The following is a 6,241-nucleotide window of genomic DNA, read 5'->3' as shown; positions in this document are numbered from 1 at the left end:
TCGGGGCTACCTTGGAATTCATCTGGTTTGGCCTGTAAAAACTCTCTAGTAAGGAAACTCGTCCTTGACTCCACAGTGTTGTCTCGAGCTTGATTCTCTACCCTCAACAAGTTCATAGACTCCCTCAAAGCCCCTACCATTTCTCGGGCTAGGGCCCCCCTATTGCAGTTTGACCCGTTTGTCCCACCTGCTCGGCCACATTAGCTTGGCCTGCTTGCTCAGCCATATTAGCTTGGCCGAACCCTTCTTCTTGCACCGGAACCCTATGGACCAGTACCTCATGCACACCTCGGCGAGCCCTACCACGCCTCCCGCCTTTACCACCACGGACTTGACCCCTTCCTGACATCCTAATAAAGGACACAAGAGAAATAATTTAGCATATTAACTCATATGTGCTCGTAACTTGACTCACACGTTCTACTACAACAATTCTATATATTTCTCTACCATATACACAATTCAATTTCATTACACATAAGCACTTAGTCATGTAAACACATACGGATCATTCTTTCATGATGAAATTTGTCCCATGAAAAACCAAGAATTCTTAGTAGAATGAGTATTGATCAAGTACCCTTCTAATGAACCTCAAGGAATTTAACAGGCGCAAACAACATCCCAAAAGTCCAATCCCATACCCATTTAGTCACATAAGCATGTTATCACATGGTCGCAAAATGCATAACACTTCCTAAGCATGCTAGATGAACCCATTGTGGTTGAACAACCACTTCCCACAAGCTCCAAGTATTCAAACCCGGTAGCTCTGATATCAAGTTATAACGCCCCAAATTTCTAGCCCAAATGATAATGCAACAATCATGGCTCTCTTAAAGGAAAACCAAATATAACTTCTCATACTTGCATTACATAATAATAATAGTTCCTCATGCGATATTACATTGATTCAACAACAAGTAAATAACCAAATAAGCACCCCCAAGGGTTTACAATCTTCCAAGGCTTAAGCCCGGTACACAAAATGGTTATGCAAACCCACACATACATAGCCCTTGGTTTACAAATAGAATCATAGCAAATGAGAACTTTAGTGCTCTCAACACACACATTTCCACGCCCTCAATTAGGTGGATTCACCACATCCTTTCCTGCACAAAAATCCGGTAGGGTGAGCATAAAGCCCACTAGGAAATCCTTAACAAAGTATACACATTTTATACAAGTCTCAAGAGATGAATGCACATGCCATGCCATGCCTTTTGAAAATAAAGCACATCTTCATCTTTTGAAAACCATCATGCTCAATGATGTTATGCAACTTCAACTGTTCAAATTTATCAATTTAATTAAAGGGGCCAGTAAATACAACTCTGGTAATCCCTAGGTCGGTGTCTGCAAGTAGACTATACGAGTACTACCAATTGTCATTTTTACTGGTATTAACCGGAAGGCTCGACACCTATCCGTGTGACTTTCTGGTCTTTCACCAAGGACACTCAGGCCAACTTAAACAATTTCATCTACACCACCTATCAAGACTTAAAACTGTATTTACCCAAAACCATTTCATGAAAACCTATTTCCCAACATTCTTTTCTCAATGCAAATTTCCAAAGCTTAACATAGTCCAATGAATTGAAATGCCAATGTATGCTTAATAATGCAATGCAACAATACTTTCATATTCAATTGTTCCACACAATATACCATTGTGATCAAAATTCCCAATCCTCTTTTCAACACAATTCCACAAGATGAATATATATATACTTTTATATCCAATTCATTTAAGAGAATAACGTAATTCCCACATTTCGAGCAATCTCAATAATTTAGTCAATTCAAGACTAAATCAACATTTTGACAACAATTTCCAAAATAAACAACATTTCTCATTTTTTTCACAAAATTCGTCATTTATATATAAATAAACAATTTTCAAAACATCCATTTATTTTGGTACACAAAATAGATATGACAACATCTTCCAAGGATTTTCAACATCTTTCAAAGAAAAGACCCAATTTCTAGGTTTTCTCACCAAAACCATTCATCTCCAAGATATTTAGAAGAATCTCTCCAAAATCATCTTTCTTTAATCAATATGGTTCAAAACCTTCAATTTCTATTTTAAAAGGAAAAGAAATTAAACACTCTTTCAAAATCACTCATCTTCTTGAAATCAACAATCAATTTCTCAAAGCTAATCAAAGGATGATTTCGAAAATCATCTAGATCCTGCAAAAACATATATATAACTCTAAGAAAATCCCTACCTCAAGTTTTGAAGAAGAAATGAGATGAAACCCCCAAAATCAACGGTGTCAAAACTCGATCTTCACCGCACACAACGAAGCCCTCGAGATGATAACCAACTTTGGTGAAGAACTTAGGTTTAAATCCCAATGGATTTGGAGAAATCAAAGAGAGAATATGACTTTTAGAGAGAGAAGCTCCTGATCTAGAATTCTGGAGAGTTTTGGAGAGAAAGAGGACTAAAAAAGTGATATGGAATATCAGATTCACGAACTGATATAACATGGTCCGCTCGAGCATGGAATGCCCCGCTCGAGCGTCAAATACACTAACCCAGTACTTTTGCAGACAGGTCAAACTTCTGAAACCAAACATTCTCCGCTCGAGTGCATAAACGACCGCTCGAGCGAACAAGCAACTTCGAATGCATTTTGCATTTCTGTTTTAGGGGCATTGCCCCTCAACCCCGCCAGGGTGCTGCCCTAGGACCCGCCAAGGGGCGCTACCCCTTGGACCCCCGCGAGCTGACCGGGTAGCTCAACCCACGCCAAGGTGCTGCCCTTAGACCCGCTAAAGGGCGCTACCCCCTAGACCCCCGCGAGCTGAACGGGTAGCTCGACCCCCGACCGACCCAGTCGAAGTGGCAAAACATGAAAGAAGGATCGAAACCGGGATCGCTACAAAATATATCTACATTTTACCTAGTTTCACACACCTTTTCCATTTACTTTTGCAAATCTCTTTCTAAATCCCCCAACCAAACACAACATTAGAGACTCCAACATGGTGTTTTGTGTTATTATCACGAAGTACATTTGGACTTAATCTCATGAATGATATACATTTTAACTTGATAGGGTCACACATCAAGAACTAAATTGATGATCAGAAAATTAAGCTCTGTGTTTGTCAAGGGAGATCTTTTATGGAGGGCTAAAGTCGATGGCAGCAGAAACTCCAAAGATATGAACCAGTTTCTATTCCATCATTCTCTTTTCTAATACCTATAAATTTGTACTTCTGCTTGTTCCAGCTGTTGTGTTGTGGTGCTTCATTCCATTTCATTGAAGTGTTGTCTACTTTTAAATTTCTTGTTATTGTTGTTGTTGTTACAATTATTGTTGTTCTTCTGAACTGGGCTAGCCTCTTAGGCTTGTTAGTGATTATTCTAGATTGGAGTTGTCAAAGGTACTATCTATGAGTTCATGTGTGTTCTTAGTGAGCAGAGTACATGGACAAACAAACTAGCACTGAGTCACAACCACTTGCCTCTTACTTGAAAGCATGCTTTCTCTATCTGTGAATCACTCATGGAAGATGTTAGCTAACTGATGCAGAGATTGAACTGGTTAAAAAAACTGGCTGATGATGATGTTAGTTTTTGGCTCATTGTTCACTCTCAAATTGTAATTTGGTTTTAATATGTCATTTTTTATTGTGTTTTGCTTTGTGAGAAGACTTATTTAGTTAAACTTGGACTTTGTTTTATATTTTCTAAAACTTTGTTTTGAATATTTCCTTATTGATTTTGGATTGGATGCCATAAAAACCATTTTTTAATTGAATTAGCTCTAGGAACTCTTCCAAAAATGAAAATAAAAAAGCTCTAGGACCCAATTTTTTTACTTTTTACTAAAAAAAACAAAATTCCCAAACAGAATAAATATTGGAATCTTTCCAAGGAAAATTGATGCATCTCAGAGTCTAAGAAATCAAAGTCGTTGCATGTGTTATGGACCTATCTGATGAGGGAGAAAACCATAAACCATGTAACAACCCATAACTATTTTATTTATTTTTTAGCAGAACAACCCATAAATATAAAATAAGAAAAATGTTATGAATCCATAATTTACGTCGAATGGGTTTGTATGGTGGAGATTAAATTAATGAAGTGTGGGGTTTACGAGTAAAATAAATTTGAACCATTGATTTATTTGTCTGGCTAATTCTGGGTTGATAAAGGTGGGTTTGTAGTATTGTTGATAAAATAATTCTAGTAAATAAAAGACAATTTTAGTCCCTCAAGTATGCATTGTTTTTTATTTTAGTCCATAAAGTTTCAATTTTGTCATTTTGGTCCTCAAAGTTCTCAATTTGAATCAATTTGGTCCTAAATCTAACGTCTGTCTACATTGATAACAAGAATATGAATAAAAGATAGTTTTGGTTCCTAAAGTATGCGTTTCTTATCATTTTAGTCCCTCAAGTTTTAAATTTTGTCATTTTGATTCTCAAAGTTGTCAATTTGACTCAATTTGGTCCTAACTTAAATTGACAATTTTGATGTTCAAAATGGCAAAATTTAAAACTTGAGAGACTAAAATGACAAGAAACGCATACTTTAGGAACTAAAACTGTCTTTTATCCAAGGATAAAATACTTTTTCCGTTATCAATATAAACAGACATTATAGATAGGATCAAATTGACAACTTTAAGGACCAAAATGACAAAATTGAAACTTAAAGAACTGAAATGACAAAGAACGTATACTTTAAGGACTAAAACTGTCTTTTATCCTAATTCTAGTCCTACATATTAAATAGGGAAAACTTCACTTTACCCCCCTTGTGGTTTGACTCATGTGCGGGTCACCCTCTTTCATTTAGAAATAACTATATAACCCCTACATGCTTTATGGACCAAAACGCACCGTTACAAATTCTGTTTAAACTAACCGAAGGTGTAAGAGCATCTCCAACATTTACACTTTTTTCCATCAAATTTGAGTAAAATTTTGAATAAAAGTTTCATCTGATATTGCGCGTTCCAATGGAGCAATTGGAGATTTCATCAAATCACTGGTTGACTTGGAGGACGACGAGGGGAATGTCTAACTGGTCGACCGCCCAATGTACCTTTCCCACATTCTAAAATAGACTTTCCCTCAATTTTGCAAGGAAGTAGTCGATCGGGGGACAACCGGCCGGTCGTCTGGTGCTCATGCGTTCTCCAACAGCCACCTGTAAATCTAACGGTTATCTACAATAATTTGGTGAAAGGTTCCAATATCATCAGTTTGATGAAAAAATTGAAATATCCTCAATTTAATATTGGTTTGCTGTTAACATTGAAGCACCAAAACTATACGTTTTTCATCAAATTTAAATTTAATGAAACAAAAGATGAAGCGTTAGAGATACTCTAATACACACGCCTCTTTCGAATATGGGCATGAGCACAACAATATTTTGAAATTAAAATACCATTAAAGTTTTTTAAAATAACTAAAGTGCCATTATTCTTTTCTATTGCTTGTGTCTAAGAGAGAGAGATGTGCTGAAGAAATAAGAAACATAGAAGACAAAGGAAACAACAAAGGAAGAAGGCTAACAACCACCATCTCCCTCCTATTGAACAAAGAGCTCCATGGAAACAATTCAATGTTATTCAATCAATTAATCCCAACAAATATATAAATATTATTTATTTATGTATATAAATATCAATCTGCAAATCATGTTCAAAATTTTCTATGAATCCCAACTATTTGCTTAACAAATTAAACCTCAAAACCTGTGAAGTCCAATACCTACGTCGGCAATGAAGGCGTGAAACCCTTGCGAAACTTTTGAACCTTCAAATTTTATTACCAATCACCGCCGCAATGCAAAAGGGGTTCAAAGAAGAGAAGGGGATTATTGATAGCAATGGTGGAGGAGGATGGAGGAGGACAGAGATGGGGCTCCCGGCGATAGAGAGGTAAGAGAGTGTCACGCCCCACTTTTATTACTCGGAATCCATTACCAAATTCGTTAAATTAAGTCATTTTCAGAGACAGCACGCGTAATATCCTTACATCACAAGAAGGAATAAATAAAATTCTCTCATTTAAATGTAAAATGAATGCAACAGGAGCATATCTAAATAAATTGCCCAAGGATTACATCTTTAAAAGCAAGGGAAAGGGTTTTACCCTTCTACATAAATGTCATCCCGCCTACAAATAAAAGGCCTCGTGGCCACCAGATAAAAAAGATCCATGATCTCGAAACACTTCTCCATGTTCACCTGAA

This window comes from Camellia sinensis, chromosome 11, assembly GCF_055761805.1.
Source record: "Camellia sinensis isolate YWXY chromosome 11, ASM5576180v1, whole genome shotgun sequence".
NCBI classification, from domain to species: Eukaryota; Viridiplantae; Streptophyta; class Magnoliopsida; order Ericales; family Theaceae; genus Camellia; species Camellia sinensis.
The sequence above is the reverse complement of the archived record's forward strand: the minus strand, read 5'-3'. Positions refer to the sequence as shown.